Raw genomic sequence first — 19,631 nt, forward strand, 5'->3', positions numbered from 1 at the left:
ACCAGAAGACCGAGTCAAAATATATATATATCATCAAGACAAGAGTGAGTATATTGTCCCACTTTTAAACTCTAAATATTTCGGGATGAGAATACATGTATTTTATGTTTTACGATATGGACACAAGTAACTGAAAAATATGTTCTACGTTGAGTTGTACCACTGGCATACTTCCCTGTAGCTTGGTAACTAATATTTACAGCGGTATTGTAAACGCGAATCCTGTTGATAGATCTATCGGGCCTGACAACCCCAACCGGACTGGACGACCAGTATTCAACGGTTGCACAGTACTTCGTTTTGTGACTACACTTGGTACGGTGTAGTAAGATTTCATATTAAAGGGAATATGCGACGTGAAAATGTTAAGTATGGTTACCAAGTGCTCAACCACTTAGAATACTTTTATTAAACTGTTTATATACGAAATCTTGTGGTCTATATATATATTGCTGCCGGCATTAAACCTATATCTCACCAACTTTATGTTGACCTTTTAAAACATGTCTATTCTCAGGTGATTTCTAAAGCTTCCGCTGCATCATGTTGGATCTAACCAGGATCTTGCGTACGCATGTTTGTGTCAAAAATAAAACTGCATATCCGAGATGTTGTATTGTAAAATATGCTAGAAACCGTGTTGTTGTCATCATTTGTAAAGTTTGTAAGTCGAAGATTATCGCTAAACGTTAATCTTCTTTTTATTGTCTTAAGCTTGTAACAAAAATAATGGTTATGGTTTGTAATGTATAATATATGCAGTTTTCTTTCAAAAATGTCTCATATAGAGGTCAATACCTCGCAATGAAATCATACGTTATCTAACGCGTTCTTATGGTTAAGGACGGGTTATGACATGTGGTATCAGAGCGTTGGTCTTAGCGAACCAGGTTTGCATTAGTGTGTCTAACCGAGAAGTCGTTAGGATACATTAGTAAAGTCTGGACTTTGACCGGGTCTGAATTTAAAAAAAAAAAACCATTGCTTATCACTGTTGGTTAAAAATTTATATGTAAATATTATGTAAGTACTAATGGGTTAGTTGTTATGTGTTAGATGTCGGGCTCGAAACTTATTATCACATTCAGCGACTCCGAATCAGAACCTTCAGATTGTGTTTCAGTCATTAACATATCCGATGACGAAAGTGGTACTTTTGGGGAAGACTCACAATTTCCGGATGAACCAACTATAGAAATATCGGAAAGTGAACCCGAGGAGGAAAGTGAACCCGAAGAGGAAAGTGAACCCGAAGAAGAAAGTGAACCCGAGGAAGAAATACTAGAAATTACGAAAGAAAAATTCGATCAAGGAAAGAAACGAAAAGCGAATGAATTAGAAAATTCAAATCCCGAACTTAGTGAGAATGACGTAGCACCAATTCCACTCAACACTACCACCCCTATTCCCGCTATTCCTATTAGTGCTATCCCCGCATCTAGTTCTTCGGCTCCTCAGCCAAAACGTAGGCAGACAGCTAGAATAAGCGTTAGGCCATTCATTGGAACTAAACGCCCTAGAAAATAGACCGAACGATGCACTGCCGTATTAAGCCATGGAATCATATAATGTTTTGTATAATATTATTAGTGTGGTTTGCTTAAAGTTTGATGTAAGATAATCATATGTAAAATAGCGAAGTATGAAATGCAATAATTTTCCATGGTTAAGTATTATTTAGATTGTAGTAATTGATTCTGTACTAAGCTATTAAGTATGAACATTAACGGGTAGGTACTACCCAAGATATAATTATAAAACGCTAAAAAGAAGAAAAGGCTTTTATAATAATACCTGGTTCATATTATTAACAAGCTATAAATGTACTATAAATACACACTACATCTATAATATTCCATGTGAATAATTATTTTCTTTCATTAGGAAATGGCGCGATTGAATCGAATGACGGAACAAGAACTCGAGGAACTCATCAACCAGCGAGTGAACGATAGAATGCTATGGGTCGAAGCTGCAAGAGCTGCTGCAGTTAACCCAAATCCTCGTGTAGGATGCTCCTACAAGACGTTTCAAGCTTGCAAGCCATCATCATTCAGTGGAACGGAAGGACCGATCGGTTTAACCCGATGGATAGAAAAGATGGAGACGGTGTTCAAAATCAGTGGTTGTGATGAAAAAGACATGACCAAGTTTGCATCGTGCACTTTACAAGATAGTGCACTCACATGGTGGAAGAATTATGTGAAGGCGGTAGGAGGAGATGTAGCTTATGATACTCCATGGGAAGAATTCAAAGCGATGATAATCACCGAGTATTGTCCAAGGAATGAGGTTATTAAGTTAGAAGATGAGTTACGAAGTTTGAAGGTGGTTGGTACTGAAATCACCAACTACAATCAGCGATTCATGGAATTGGTTTTACTATGTCCTGAATTGGTTCCAACCGAAGCACGGAAGATTGAAATGTACAAAGGTGGTTTGCCCAAAAAGGTCAAGGCAAACGTTACAGCATCGAAACCTAAGACAATTCATGAAGCTATAACCATGGCGAACGAGTTAATGGATCAGGTCATTCTGGATAAGAAAGCATCCAATACTGATGTGAAGGTATCAGGTAACAAAAGAAAGTGGAATGGAAATTATGATCGAGGTAACCAACAACAATCTTTTAAGAAACAAGAAACCATACAAGGTGCAGGTGGTGGTTCAAGCTTTGGTTATAAAGGACAAAGTCCTTTATGCAACCGTTGTCACAAACATCATTTTGGTTACTGTAGTGTGTTGTGCACTAAATGCAATAGACAGGGACATCTTGCTGAAGATTGTAAGGCTCTCGTTACAAATGGTAACAAGACTCCTGCCACCAACGCAAATAGAACTGCTTTGGCTAACATTACTTGTTTTGGGTGTGGAAAACAAGGTCACTATAAGAGCCAGTGCCCGAATCAGAATGGCGGACCTGCACGTGGAAGAGCGTTTGTTATTAATGCTAGAGAGGCACGAGAATACCCGGAGCTTGTTACGGGTACGTTTACCATTAATAACTTATCAGCATCTATTTTATTTGATACTGGCGCTGATAGAAGTTACGTGTGTATAAATTTTTACACTAAATTGAATTGTTCATCATTACCTCTAGATGCTAAGTACTTGATTGAGTTAGCTAATGGTAAACTAATTAAAGCCGATAAAATTTGTCGTGATTGTGAAATAAATCTAGCCGGAGAAACGTTTAAAATCGACTTAATACCCGTGGAATTAGGAGGTTTTGATGTAATAGTCGGCATGGACTGGATGTCCAAAATAGGAGCGGAAGTTGTTTGTGCCAAGAAGGCAATTCGTATTCCTGGTAAGGATAAAATACCGGTGATGATTTATGGAGAGAAGGGTAATTCAAAGCTAAAACTCATTAGCTGTTTGAAAGCCAAGAAGTGTTTAGAAAAGGGATGTTACGCTATTTTAGCACATGTTAATAAAGTCGAAAAGAAAGAAAAGTGCATCAACGACGTGCCTGTGGCAAGAGATTTTCCTGAAGTTTTTCCGGAAGAATTGCCGGGATTACCTCCATTTAGATCTGTAGAATTTCAAATAGATTTAGTACCAGGAGCTGCACCAGTGGCTCGTGCGCCATATAGACTTGCACCGTCCGAATTAAAAGAACTTCAAAGTCAGTTAAAAGAATTACTAGACCGTGGATTCATACGACCAAGTACTTCACCGTGGGGAGCTCCGATTCTATTTGTTAAAAAGAAAGATGGATCTTTTAGGATGTGCATAGATTATCGTGAATTAAATAAGTTAACTATCAAAAATCGGTATCCACTACCGAGAATTGACGACTTATTTGACCAACTCCAGGGATCATGTGTTTATTCGAAAATCGACCTAAGATCGGGCTATCATCAACTACGTGTCAAAGAAGAGGACATTCCGAAAACTGCTTTTCGAACACGTTATGGTCATTACGAATTTTTGGTCATGCCGTTTGGGTTGACAAATGCGCCAGCTGTATTCATGGACCTCATGAATCGAGTTTGTAGTCCGTATTTGGATAAGTTTGTTATCGTTTTCATTGATGATATTCTTATCTATTCCAAGAGTGAGCAAGAGCATGAGCAGCATTTAAGGTTGATATTAGAGTTGTTGAGAAAAGAACAGCTATACGCTAAATTTTCTAAGTGTGCTTTCTGGTTGAAAGAAGTGCAATTTCTTGGTCACGTTGTTAATAGCAAAGGAATTCAGGTTGATCCAGCAAAAACTGAAGCTATTGAAAAATGGGAGACTCCTAAGACACCAACACAGATACGCCAATTTTTGGGTTTAGCCGGTTATTATAGAAGGTTTATTCAAGATTTTTCCCGAATAGCTAAGCCGTTGACAGCATTAACACAAAAAGGGAAGAAATACGAATGGACCTCGGAGCAGGAGAACGCATTTCAATTACTGAAGAAGAAGTTAACTACGGCGCCTATTTTATCGTTACCTGAAGGGAACGATGATTTTGAAATATATTGTGACGCTTCGCGACAAGGTTTTGGTTGTGTTCTTATGCAACGGAAGAAAGTTATTGCATTTGCATCCCGACAATTGAAGATTCACGAGCGAAATTATACGACGCATGATCTAGAATTGGGAGCAGTCGTGTTTGCATTGAAGATGTGGAGACACTACTTGTATGGGGTTAAATTCACTGTGTTTACTGATCATAAAAGCCTTCAACATATTTTTGATCAGAAACAATTGAACATGAGGCAACGTAGGTGGGTCGAGTTAATAAACGACTATGATTGTGAAATTCGTTATCATCCCGGGAAGGCAAATGTGGTGGCTGATGCTTTAAGCAGAAAAGAACGAGAACCAATTCGAGTACGAGCGATGAACATAAAAATTCGCATGAATCTCAACTCACAAATCAAAGAAGTTCAACGAGAAGCACTTACTAAAGAAAATATAGGAAATGAAATAATGAAGAAGTATGAGAAGCAACTTGTTATGCGGGAAGATGGAATTCGATATTTTGCAAATCGTATTTGGGTACCGAAGTTGGGTGGATTAAGGAAGTTGATATTGAATGAGGCACATAAGACAAGATACTCGATACATCCTGGAGTTGGAAAGATGTATCAAGATCTTAAGACACGTTATTGGTGGCCTAATTTAAAGACAGACGTAGCAACATATGTTGGGGAGTGTTTAACTTGTTCCAAGGTCAAAGCAGAACACCAAAAGCCGTCTGGGTTACTTCAACAACCAGAAATCCCAGAATGGAAATGGGATGGTATTACCATGGATTTCATCACGAAGTTACCAAAGACTGCCTGGGGTTACGACACCATTTGGGTGATTGTCGATCGTCTCACCAAGTCTGCACATTTCTTGCCTATAAAGGAAACGGATAGAATGGAGAAACTATTACGATTGTATATAAAGGAAGTTGTTTCAAGGCATGGAATACCTATTTCCATTATATCCGATCGTGATAGTAGATTTACCTCAAAGTTTTGGCAATCACTACAGGAGGCACTAGGAACTCGTTTGGATATGAGTACCGCATATCATCCACAAACCGATGGACAGAGTGAGAGAACGATTCAGACTCTCGAAGACATGCTCAGGGCATGTGTGATCGATTTTGGAAACGGATGGGATAAATATCTACCGTTAGCAGAATTCTCGTATAATAATAGTTATCATGCGAGCATTGGAGCTGCGCCATTCGAAGCATTGTATGGAAGGAAGTGTAGATCTCCTATCTGTTGGAATGAAGTAGGAGATCGACATTTAACTGGTCCCGAAATCATACACGAAACGACCGAGAAGATAGTACAAATCAAGGAGAGATTGAAAACAGCTCGTAGTCGCCAAAAGAGCTACGCCGATGTTCGAAGGAAACCATTAGAGTTTCAGGTCGGGGACATGGTTATGCTAAAGGTGTCACCTTGGAAAGGTGTAATACGTTTCGGCAAAAGGGGTAAACTGAACCCAAGGTACGTAGGCCCGTTCAAGATCATCGAACGCATTGGACCGGTAGCTTATCGACTCGAGTTACCGCAACAACTCGCCGGAGTACATAATACCTTTCACGTCTCAAACCTTAAGAAGTGTCTTGCAAAGGAAGACCTCACCATTCCTCTTGAAGAAATCCATGTCGACGAGAAACTACAATTCGTCGAAGAACCAATCGAAATCATGGACCGTGAAGTTAAACAGCTCAAACAGAGCAATATACCGATTGTTAAGGTTCGTTGGAATGCTAGAAGAGGTCCCGAGTTTACTTGGGAACGAGAGGATCAGATGAAGCAAAAGTATCCACACTTGTTTCTCGATGACGCAAAATAGGTACAATTTTAAAATTTCGGGACGAAATTTATTTAACGGGGAGGTAATGTAACGACCCGCACTTTTTCGATCATACTATACTTATAAGATTAATATTTACATAAATTAAACCTTGCCAACATGATAAGCAATCCAATTTGTCGAGACTTATATTTCCGAAAAGAGTTTTACACAACGTTTGATCGTCTAGTTTGACCGATGATATCACGAACTATACAATATATGATAATTATACGTTTGTGTATATAAATGTATATATACATATTTAACATGATTAATAAATGTTTTAATATCTCATTTTGTATTAATAACAACAAGTTATATGTGTATTTTGAAACTACTAACTTAAGTTTTCAAAACGATAACTATACGTAACGTTATTTGACATAAATACTTAAGACATATAATGTTTATACATATATTGTATAAGTAATGTATTTAATCACTTTTAAAGACTTAAATACATAAAACCATATAAGTGTATTCACAAAAGATAGCTATATTTGAATCCTCATTCCATTTTTCACAAAATTTCTATACGTATACCTAGAGTATTTGTACTCGTATCATACCAAGCTCCTATACGTATTTACTAATAGTAAATACACATCAAAATCACCACCTAACCAGCCATTATTCATGCCATGAGGGCTAGGTAATTGAACTTGGAAGCAATTAGGACTAGATACATAAAATTATCACTTGAAATTTTGTCCATGTATACTAAAGGCCACGTTTTTTTTTAGCTTATATGTATCATCATTTTCATTCATTTTAACTTCAAATTTCTTAAGCTAAACACACATTCTCTCTTACCCTTTGAACTCCATAACAATTCAGTAACTTACCAAGAAGATCTAGCCATAAAAACCTTACTTAAACACCATAAAGAAAACCATACAAAAACACTTCAAGAAAACCCTCCAAGAACACCAACTTACTTCCAATCTTTCATCCACTTCTATCACCCTTTTGATTCTAGCTTCTTACTTCTCTTTTACAGCAACTTCATCCAAGGAACTTGAGGTAGAATCTATGTTCATAACCTTATTCGATTCATATATATATAGCTATCATATTTTGTGGTATACAAGTTTAACAACAAGAACATAGTTTGAATATTTTCAAACTTGTTTGCAAACTAAATAGATCCTTCTAACTTAACTTTTAAAATACTTCAAGACCTGTAATATAACTTATGTATATGCTAATTTAACAAGGTAAAACTTGGTTTTTCAAAGTATAAGTATTTTTGGAAAAATGGTCATTAAATGATTTTGTTGTAACAAAATGTTTAACTTCATATGTTTCACTAAACTTTCACTTATGCCGTATGATTTTGAATACAAACCAAGGTATTTACAGTTCATAGTCTTAAAGAAGAACTCGATCCAAGAAGATGGCAATTTGAATCAACGAAAACGGACTTGTAACGAAGAAACTATGACCGAAACAAAATTGGCTATCCTAGACATTTTCAACTTCGGGATTCATTGGAAAAATTTACATAAAATCACATACTTCTAAGATAACATGATATTTTATATATATGTACTCATAATTCAATTTCATATGGTTCAGGATCACCCGCAAACAACACGAGAAGATTAATCATAAGATCCCATGTTTGTACGCAACACGTCATTTGACAACACCGGTACTTTATGTACGCAACACGTCATTTGACAACACCGGTACCATGGGTCAAGATTAATCTCGACCAATACATATACGTTGGGGTTTTATTTATTTCGTTGGGGGTTTTATTTATTGCGGGTATATTAAACATCTAAAAATGAACCATTAAAAATTGAATTGCTAACCTCGGACAGCTAACTTCGGACTAAGGAAATATTCAAAGTATTAAAAGTATAACAAGTATATATATATATATAACGTTTGTTTTAAAATGAAAACATATTGATATATTATATATGGATAGGTTCGTGATATCAACCAGAAGACCGAGTCAAAATATATATATATCATCAAGACAAGAGTGAGTATATAGTCCCACTTTTAAACTCTAAATATTTCGGGATGAGAATACATGTATTTTATGTTTTACGATATGGACACAAGTAACTGAAAAATATGTTCTACGTTGAGTTGTACCACTGGCATACTTCCCTGTAGCTTGGTAACTAATATTTACAGCGGTATTGTAAACGCGAATCCTGTTGATAGATCTATCGGGCCTGACAACCCCAACCGGACTGGACGACCAGTATTCAACGGTTGCACAGTACTTCGTTTTGTGACTACACTTGGTACGGTGTAGTAAGATTTCATATTAAAGGGAATATGCGACGTGAAAATGTTAAGTATGGTTACCAAGTGCTCAACCACTTAGAATACTTTTATTAAACTGTTTATATACGAAATCTTGTGGTCTATATATATATTGCTGCCGGCATTAAACCTATATCTCACCAACTTTATGTTGACCTTTTAAAACATGTCTATTCTCAGGTGATTTCTAAAGCTTCCGCTGCATCATGTTGGATCTAACCAGGATCTTGCGTACGCATGTTTGTGTCAAAAATAAAACTGCATATCCGAGATGTTGTATTGTAAAATATGCTAGAAACCGTGTTGTTGTCATCATTTGTAAAGTTTGTAAGTCGAAGATTATCGCTAAACGTTAATCTTCTTTTTATTGTCTTAAGCTTGTAACAAAAATAATGGTTATGGTTTGTAATGTATAATATATGCAGTTTTCTTTCAAAAATGTCTCATATAGAGGTCAATACCTCGCAATGAAATCATACGTTATCTAACGCGTTCTTATGGTTAAGGACGGGTTATGACACTTGTAAATAGAACAATTGTAACTAAAAGCTTGTCTTTCTTGAGGGATAATGCTATGAAATATATGTTCGTGTTTAGCATTATCAATCCACATAGAGGTTCCATAGCCACATCTGTTGATCAGCTAGCAGTTATGGAGTCTATTGGTAGGTAGCGGGTACCAATTGCATTACAAGTGTAACTCTTAGATCTTTATGGGACCTAGAGATATATGTAGTCCAACAAATCACTATTATCTACTGGCATGTTTGTCCCATCCTTTCCTCGAACACAGGTCTCACCGTGAATACGATTAAGTCGTCCAATTTGGAAACAGTAGAAATTCACGCTAGTCTCACTAGATCGAAAAATCCACCTCGTGGCTATAATTCAGCCTAGTCTCACTAGATCAGAAAAATAACGAGGAGTGTTTGCAAGTTCATTGGATGACATGACTTAAATTTGACGGGTATTTTAGAAAAAGTTTGTGTCAACGAATAATGCATGCACACAAGATTCAGTACACTACTAATTAAAAAATATATATATTTTTTAACCAATTATATATGTCGATTATGTTTGTGTGTCTAATTGTTATTTAATTTCTAGCATATAAAAATAACATATACACAAACGTGTATCGTTTTAAAACAATTTTAAAAGATGTCGCCCATATATATTATTTGAGTTTTAAAATCATCAATTTTAAACTCGTTAGAGTTTAACGTCTAAAATCAGCAATTTTAATCTTTAAACTCGTTACTTGTTTTATTTAACGTTTTCATCAAAAACATTTAGCATATACTATAATCAACAATTATATATAAAAAATGCGAAAAAAATAAAACACAATCATGCATCACACATATACATAGCCTAGCCCAAAATCCTATGCTTGATCTCATGAGCCGACATGAGATCAAGAGGTCAAACTAAGGACAATGCCATAGCTCCTACTTGATTCAAGAACCAAGTGAAAACTTATGTCGAACGCCATTGCTGTTAACTTGATCCATTCGCCATATTCTAAGTCGGTCTCCATGTTGCATTTTCAATCTTCATCTTGTTACATTTATTTAAATTTAAAAATACAACTGATCTAATACTTTTACAATTTGAAATAAACCAAATTACAAAACTATGAAATTGAAAATAAATACAATACAACTTTGGCTTCATGGCCTCTCAATAAATCAATAACCAACATGGCTTAAAATTGCCATGACTAACAATCACAACAATTACACAAAAACAAACACATAGGTCGGGGGCATGACGGTCTATGTATGCAATCACAATTTTAATAACTACATTATTAAAACCTATATATGGCTTGTCCATGGTTACAATGCATGTGTAAAACCATGGAATAAAACAATCAACAATTATAACAACTATTCAAGCCATAACTATTAAATCTACAAGGTTAAGTCTGAATCAACTGAGTTGACTTTAAAACCAAAAAGCTTTTGACTTTCACCAATACACCACAAAGCTAGATCTAAAGAATAATCACCCGACAATTAAAACGGTGTAAAAGTGGCTCTGATACCACTGAAGGAAAATCGTGTGGACTTTTAAATTTCTTAAACGCAGCGGAACATTAAAATAAACATCTTTTATTATTATTATCATTAAAATAAACATCATTTATTTAATCATAAACTTTCACACGATTAACGGTTTCCAACAATATTCATTTACACCATTAATAATTGTGAACTAATAAATTTACAAAGTGGAGTTTAGATATACCTTTAACGAGCGATGCAAGAACGGTAGAAACAATTGTCCACGTCTAGGTTGAAACATATATTCAAAGTGTATGAATATCTCTATGGTTATTCCAAAAACACGTCAAACAACACCAATCGGATGCTAGTCCGTATAACCCAAAAAACAATGTTACTGTATCTGACAAATTTAGAGAAATAAAACAAAACCCTTTTGCTTATTTGCTTCTTGTCTGCCAAAAGAAAAGGAACTAAGATGTTGTATGTATCTAATAAATTGAGGTATACAAGAAACACATTGTTTCTTTCTTCTATACGTGGACAACAACCACAATACTATAATTCTTTTTCTTTACAAATGCTCACAGAATAAATATTTTCTTTGGCGCCGTCTCATCACATTTTGGTAGTTGATTGCCCCTTTTTAGTTTTCTTGAAAACCCTTTTTTTGTTCCATTCTGTGTCGTGACAAAAACCAAAATAACCCATTTTATAAATTATGTATTTCGATGTATATATGAAAATGACGGTGGGCATATATATTATATATTATTTTATTTAAACCCTAAATAAAATAATAAGCCCATTCAATAATTTGTGGTTTAACGGCCCATTATATATTTATATATTTAATTAAATCATATTTAATTAAATTGTACCTTTCGAGCTATTGGTTATAATTATATATCAACAATATATAATAAATGGTGTCTAAATGCTAAAGTGTGTGACCCTATAGGCCCGTATATAAGGGGTAGTAAAGTTTTGTGTTATGATGTGCACATTAAGTCAACAAAACATACATAATCATTGAGTTTGGTTAGTATTTAATGGTGTATCCTAGGGGATACATGCATAAAATCATTGTTTTTGTACAGTAGAATAGATCAAAAAGCATAAAAGATAGCAATATTTGACAGTTTTTAACATTTATTGTCCAGCGTTCAGCAAGCCGTCCAGCATCATGCGTAAGCCCTGCAGGCAGCTTCAATGCTTAAGCCCTTTTATTAGGCACGTGAGTGGCACACAGCCACGCCCGCCACACCAAAGTCGGTTCTGGATATTTCTCATAACACAACTAATCAGCGTTTGACACGTGTATCCCGAAAATTTCGGACATTCTACGCCTATAAATAGACCAATTGGGTCACCACATTTCACATTTGAACTTCAGTCAGAGAGAAGTACACTTTCTCTCTCACACAGTTCTTTCTCACTCTAAAACATTAACCGCTTAGCAACCGAATGCTACACGGACCAATTCAAGATTGGTCTGAAGATTGATTGAGGCCACCCCACAGATTTCTCATCTGTGTTCCGGGTCTGCAGGGATTACTTCCCAAGGGCAAACATCAATCGACAATACTTCGCTCAACACTAGGCTATTATTGTACTGTTGTGGTACCTTTCATCCGCTCTACGGAAAATAGTACCAACATATGGCGCCATCTGTTTCAAAGAACAATAAGATTGCCAAGAACGCAAAGACAACTGACATGACTTCAACACGAGTAGCACTCGAACCAGTCACTGGAAAATTCATTGAGAATACACTAGTGGATCAATTAACCTTAGAAGAAACTTCACTTGAAGAGGGAGATCAATTGAATAGTGGTACATCAATAGAACATGTGAATGAAACTGTACCGCGGTTGAAGAAATCATTATTGGAAAACTCCAATGGAGGAATATGGAAAGCTAGGCGGGCGTTTATAAGAACATCTGATGTAAATGCTAAGCATATGAGAAAGAGAAAGTCTATTTCTAAACAACAATTGTTTAAACTATTCAATCAACTGAATACCTTGGTGGATGATTCTGAGCATGAGCGTAATGATGAAGGTTTTGTGGAGAATGAATGGGACTATGGGGAAGCAAAAGAGCAATCATTCATGTCTGGGGAGATGGAAGGAAAGTTGTTAGATGGAATTGTTGGTTGAATGTTGGTTAATGGACTAAACGACTAAGTTAAGTATGATGCTTAACCAAAGAATTTGTTTTGATGATGACACATACATATGCATAAGTGATGATCGATATCTTAACGTAAAACACGCAAGTTCACTAATCCATACTTGATCTTACAAATGACCAAGTCAAACAAAACTTATAGAATGAAAATAAAGACCATTGAAGTACACGGTCAAAGTACGGTCAACCGTATACTTAGCCGTAGAAGCCCAGGCTGAATTGCAATGCAGTTTTGTGAAAACAAGTTGCACGACCGCCACCACGGTCAACCGTTGTGCGACAGCAGAATTCTCTTTCACCATTTTTGATCAAATTTAGTTTGACTACTTCCTGACATCTATAATTCATGGAACCTTCCTCAACACGCTTAGAATAGATGCCCTCTCCATACTCAATTGAGTTTTGGTCATAAAAACACTAATCTTGGTTAATTACGCTTAATTACATCTTAATGACAAATTAACCATGATTAGACATAACATATAAGTGTTAATCAACAACTTGTGATCTTAAAACTTGTCTAGATATCCTTAGGATGATCACCAAGTACCAACACACATAAGCTAATGTCACTAGAACACTAATTACATTTAAAAATCACTTAGTGACAAATTAAGGCTAAATGAAGAACAATGTTTTCAAGTGTAACTAGTAAAGACTTATAATCCTAAAATACACTTAGATACATTTAGGATGGTCACCAAGTCCCAACTAGAGATTGCTCTTCCCTTGTGCATGTGTTGGACATTGATGTGTGCTTACACATTAATCATGCAATATATTATATTGCAAGTAAGCTAGCTAATGCTTAAACCATAGTGTTGTGCAAATATCTATATGATTGATTTTAGAATAACTATCTCTTGCTATGTGTGAGTATTACTTGCTACTTGCTAATATGTTTAATACTCATCAATTTGCCAACTTGATTACTATGCTTGCTATGTGTTTACTAGTTAGAATACTAGGATTCAAGTAACTAGTTTACTCCAATAAATTAAGTGTAAAATGGTTCATAAAGGAATAATGGTCAATAATCTAATTGGTCTTGTCTAAGTAACACATTGTGATTACTTATCCAAGTATGACTTAACATTGATGTCTTTACACACTTAATGTTTATTTTAGAAAGACATCATTCAATTAATCTCTACTTAATCTTAAAATGAATATGACTTGTAATTAATTGAAACTAGGAAGTTAATGACATGTTGACTAGTCATTAGAATTGAACCAAATGCATTAATGAGCCTAACTAGGTCTTGACCAAACTGAGATTACCCAAAATGTCAATCAAGACACTTCTCCAAGAATGTTGGGTTTACCACATTTGGAGTGTTATGTCATTTTCACTCAATAAGACCAAATCCCACACACTAAATGCATATAGTACTTGTATAGGATATTGGGTTTCTTTTGCAAGTGCTAGATGGAGTAAAGATTCTAAAATGTGATGTTCAAATCTGAGTCAAATGGCTATACTACGGATATATACTTTTGGACTGGAGCACGCACGGTCGAACCACGGTCGACCGTGCCGGTGACCGTGTGATAACGGCTAGTTTTTGAATCTCACTATAAAAGGCAAGTATTGAAGAGCATTTGAAGCTGAACCTCCTGCATATTTAAAAGGCTTATTTCCAGAGATGACAAGGGCTTTAATTACTACTCAAATGTGATCAAGAAAGAGAAGATTCTATGATCTTATAGATATAGAATTTAGTTGTTGTAAACTTACTAATCAAAATTGTTTATCTTTTGAGTTTACTTATTGTAATGTATGTCCTAGTATTGTCTTAGGATTATCATTGCAACTTGTATGAGTCTTGTAACTTCAATTAGTAGAAGCATAGACTAGCTTAGTAATCTACTTCCTTAAAGGGACTTTGGAAGTTGGTTAATCTTATTTAAAGATTAATACTTGTCCAAGTTGAAGACAAGTTGAGCTAGGTTGGAGATGGTCTTTCAAAGGGATAGAAAGATTAGGTTTGTTGTCTACCAAAGGAGTTGAAGACTTGTAAATCGGATCTCCATCGGGTTTGGAGAAAAGTGCTTAGTGAAGCAAGAAATCCCGATTAGTGTAATCAAGGAGTGGATTAAGGTGGATTAGTTAACATCCACCCGAACCACTATAAATCCTTGTGTTTATGTTCTGTACATTTCCTTGATTATCATTTTGAATATATACACCACACACATAAAGTTTGAGTTGAATTGGTTGATCATAGTTAATCAAATTTAGTGATCAATCAAAAAAATGTTAAAAACGTATCATATAACTATTCACCCCCTCTAGTTACTTACAATTGGTATCAGAGCGGTTGCTCAAATCATTGCTCTATAAACGTTTTTGAAAGTGTCAATATCCGTTTTGTGCAAAAACTTTAGTCAACGATTCTCGGATCAACTCAAACCATGAGATACTTAGAATAATTGGTGAAAGAAGCTCCAATCATTGATAAAGAAGATATTGATGTGTGGAAATTAAGATTTGAAGTTTATCTCAAATCTAAGGATTACTACTTGTGGAGAATAATCAAAGTGGGAGATTTTGTTCCACAAGCTAGTTTAAGACTAGTGAAGTCAACATTTCAAAATAATGAAGTTTTGGAACAATTTCATGCTATTTCACTACTTCATGAAGTTCTTCCTAATGAAGAAAGAATGAAGATAATTTCATGTGAAAGTGCAAAGGAATGTTGGGATTTACTATGCTCTCAAGAAGAAGAAAACTCTAGGAGTCTAAAGGGAAAAAGGGTAAAAGAGAAATTGAAGATGCTTGAGGATCATGATGGAGATTGGGAAGATAATCAAGAAAAGGGTTTGGATGGAAATGAAGATTTTTGTCTCATGGGTTCTTGGAATGGTTTAAATCAAGATGGTCAAAGTGAAGAAGAGGTTGAATCTCCCTTCAAAGAAGATGATGTCTTAAGCATGTATTGCAATGAGGTACATGTATTCTATCCTTCTAATTATGAAGAATTGGTAGATGATTACAAAACTATTAAGTTTGTATATGATAGTAGTTGTGACAAAGTAAAACTCTTAGAAAAAGAATTACACAAAGTTAAGCAACTTAACAAAGTTTTAATTGATGAAAACAACTTTTTGAAAAGAAAGCTTGAAAAGACGACTATTTATGATCCATCAAAAGATAAACTTGAAATGAATTGGTGTCACGATTCTAGCAAATACAAATCATGTAATCAAAGTCCATTGTCTAATATTAGGAGAATTGAGAACATGGGAAAATTGGGCCAAACTAACAATTCAACGGAAGGGATAAGTCGAGGATTGGGTAACCTTAAAATTAATCAAAACCAATGATCAAAATGCTAATAACCTTTTGAAAAGACTTTAAATTAATGAAAGGGTTTTCATACAAATGTGAAATTGTTTTGAAAATGATTTTAAAAGGAACGTTCAAGGAAATTTACTTGTATTCGGATTGTGTGTTTGAATGAAACTACGAATTGCATGCTAAATACAAGTTGATGCATTTTGTGTATACTATATATATATATATATATATATATATATATTACGTATCATTGATGATGAAACATAGGGAGGATGTGATCATTCAATGTTAGGAAAAGAAAACTTATCCTCAAGTATTCTATAGAACCTAAGAATCGTCAAAACGCACTCAAGAGAAGAAGAAGTGAAGAAATTCGTCATCAGGAGATCCACGGCTGCATCACGGCTGACCGCAAACACGACCTTAGAAACCTGTTTCAAATGACTGGAAATTTCTCCCACAGCCAACGCCACGGTCAACCGTACTTCGACCGTGCGTGGCCTGACATTGTTTTAAATTGAATAAAACCCTCACTTTTCATTTCATTCAAACTCACTTCAAAACAGATACTTTCTGCACGGCTGAGGAGATCGACCGCACATAGAAGAACACGCATTCCTTCCATCTCAATTCCTAATTTTGGTATGATTAATCCTTGCTTTCCTAGCATTCAATTGTGTTTGTATGATGAACTAATGTTGTGAAGAAACCCAAACTAGAATGTACCAAAACTCAAATTAATGCAAACAATCAAAATTGTTCTTGAGAACAACTTAGAAACGATTGTAATGATGCCTATCTATGCACTAATTTAACTTTGGACAATTTTAGGGTTCATTATACATCTAGATTAAATTTTCATAGAATCATTGTTCATATGATAAAAACTACATTGTTACAAATTGAGTGTGATAATTTTAGATGTCAAAACATGTCTTAATGATGATCTTAAAAGTCTAGAACACATATGAACTTTGTGAGAATCATAATCTAGTTGCAAACTCATTGACACTAATGAAGAGTGAAAATGTGAAGAACATTAACATCAAAACATCTAAGTATTGATGATAATTAAAGTCTGCAAAACTTTTTGCCTACAATTGAATCAGACATACACTTTAAATTAATTTGAAGTATCATTGTGTAGAAAAAGGAAAAACTAAGGATGCTCAATCAAGAGGTGGTGAAGAAAGATATAATCCACCTGCTGATGCAAGAAAATGAACAATTTACAACAAGAAGTGCCTTAAAATAAGAACAATTGCAGAAGGAAGAATTGTGAATGATAATGCTAAAAAGGAACATATATTTCATAGCATTATCCCTCAAGAAAGACAAGCTTTTAGTTGCAATTGTTCTATTTACAAGTGATATTCGTTTAAATAATAAAAGGTGAATACAAAAGACAGATTCGACGAATTGAAGACGCAAACGACCAAAAAGCTCAAAAGTACAAAGTACAATCAAAGTGGTTCAAATTATTGATGAGAAACGTCTAAAAGTTACAAGAGTACGAGACGCAAAACGCAAAGTACAGGATATTAAATAATACGAAAGGACGTTCGAAAATCCGAAACCGGGACCAGAGTCAACTCTCAACGCGCGACGCAACGGACTAAAAATTACAAGTCAACTATGCACATAAATATAATATAATATATAAATAATTCTTAAAATTATATATATATATATATTATATTTATTTATTAAAACCGTCGGCAAATAAAAAACAAAAGTATGTGAGCTGTAAAGAAGGCCATGCGATCGCATGGCTAGGAAGACCAAAAACCATGCGATCGCATGGTGCACAGTATCAGCTCAGGTCCTATAAAGTTCGCGTATTTTGGCTGAAAATAACACATCTTTTTCTATCCTCTCTATCTCTACGATATTTATATAATTTATAATTTTAATTTTAATTTAAAATTAATAATAATAAGGGTATGTTAGCGAATGTTGTAAGTGTGTAAGTCGAAATTCTGTCCGTGTAACGCTACGCTATTATTAATCATTGTAAGTTATGTTCAACCTTTTTAAATTAATGTCTCGTAGCTAAGTTATTATTATGCTTATTTAAATCGAAGTAATCATGATGTTGGGCTAAATATTAAAGACGGGGTAATTGGGCTTTGTACCATAATTGGGGTTTGAACAAAAGAACGACACTTGTGGAAATTAGACTATGGGCTATTAATGGGCTTTATATTTGTTTAATTGAATGATAGTTCGTTAATTTAATATAAAGATTTACAATTGGACGTACCTATAAATAACCATATACAGTCGATCGGACACGATGGGCGGGATATTTATAAGTACTAATAATCGTTCATTTGACTGGACATGGGAATGGATTAATAGTCAATGGACTCATTAAAACATGGGTGAATTATGTACAAGGACACTTGGCGTAATTGATAATAAAGTATTAAAACCTTATTACAGTTTAAGTCCCCAATTAGTTGGAATATTTGACTTCAGATATAAGGATAATTTGACGAGGACACTCGCACTTTATATTTATGACTGATGGACTGTTATGGACAAAAACTAGATGGACATATTGAATAATCCAGGATAAAGGACAATTAACCCATGGTAATAAATTAAAATTAACAAGTCAAACATCATGATTACGGAAGTTTAACTATGTAGCGACCCCGACAAATCGTCAAGTGACGGCGTCGACTACGTAGGTCCCATTACCTGGTCATAAGTCTTTAAAACAGACGTTTGACCCAAAATTTATCAACGTAAGATCAAGATCGAATACTAGTTAGATATGATAGAAGAGTTCGAGTATAGCTGCACAAATAGTCAAGTAATTCCTACTTCAGTCTATATGCCGGTTGTAGTCTAGATTCACCTATGTACCCTATGACTCGGGGTGGACACAAATGAACTCTAAATCCCTACAACCAAGGCTCTGATACCACTTGTAGCGACCCCGACAAATCGTCAAGTGACGGCGTCGACTACGTAGGTCCCATTACCTGGTCATATGTCTTTAAAACAGACGTTTGACCCAAAATATGTCGCATCCATTCAAGTGTAAAGATTGTTTCAAAGTTTACAAAGATAATTGACCACAAGTTAAGTTACAACGTTATAAGTACAAATGAAAACTATGCGACACAGTTTAAATAAGTTCAAAAGATGCTCCAAAGTGCATGTATACTCGACATCCAAGCAAGTATCAAAAGAGTGCGGAAGCATGTATCACTAAGCATTCATAACCTGAGAAAACATAGAAGAATCTGTCAACAAAAACGTTGGTGAAATCATAGGTTTAGTAAGTATTAAACGTTGTTTTTGAACCACAAGATTTTGTATTTCCATAACGTAGATTATCCAAATCATTTGCATTCCAAAAGTGTTGTTATACGCGAGCACTCAATTATCAAAACTTAACCAACGTTACCCCATCACACAGTGCTAGGACCCACACTAAAACACAAAAATATATTTCATCCGCATAACGGTAGCGAACCGTCCGAATGAGGGTTTGTTAAACCCGTATGGCCACACAATATAAG

Source organism: Rutidosis leptorrhynchoides, chromosome 11 (assembly GCF_046630445.1).
Source record: "Rutidosis leptorrhynchoides isolate AG116_Rl617_1_P2 chromosome 11, CSIRO_AGI_Rlap_v1, whole genome shotgun sequence".
Lineage (NCBI taxonomy): Eukaryota > Viridiplantae > Streptophyta > Magnoliopsida > Asterales > Asteraceae > Rutidosis > Rutidosis leptorrhynchoides.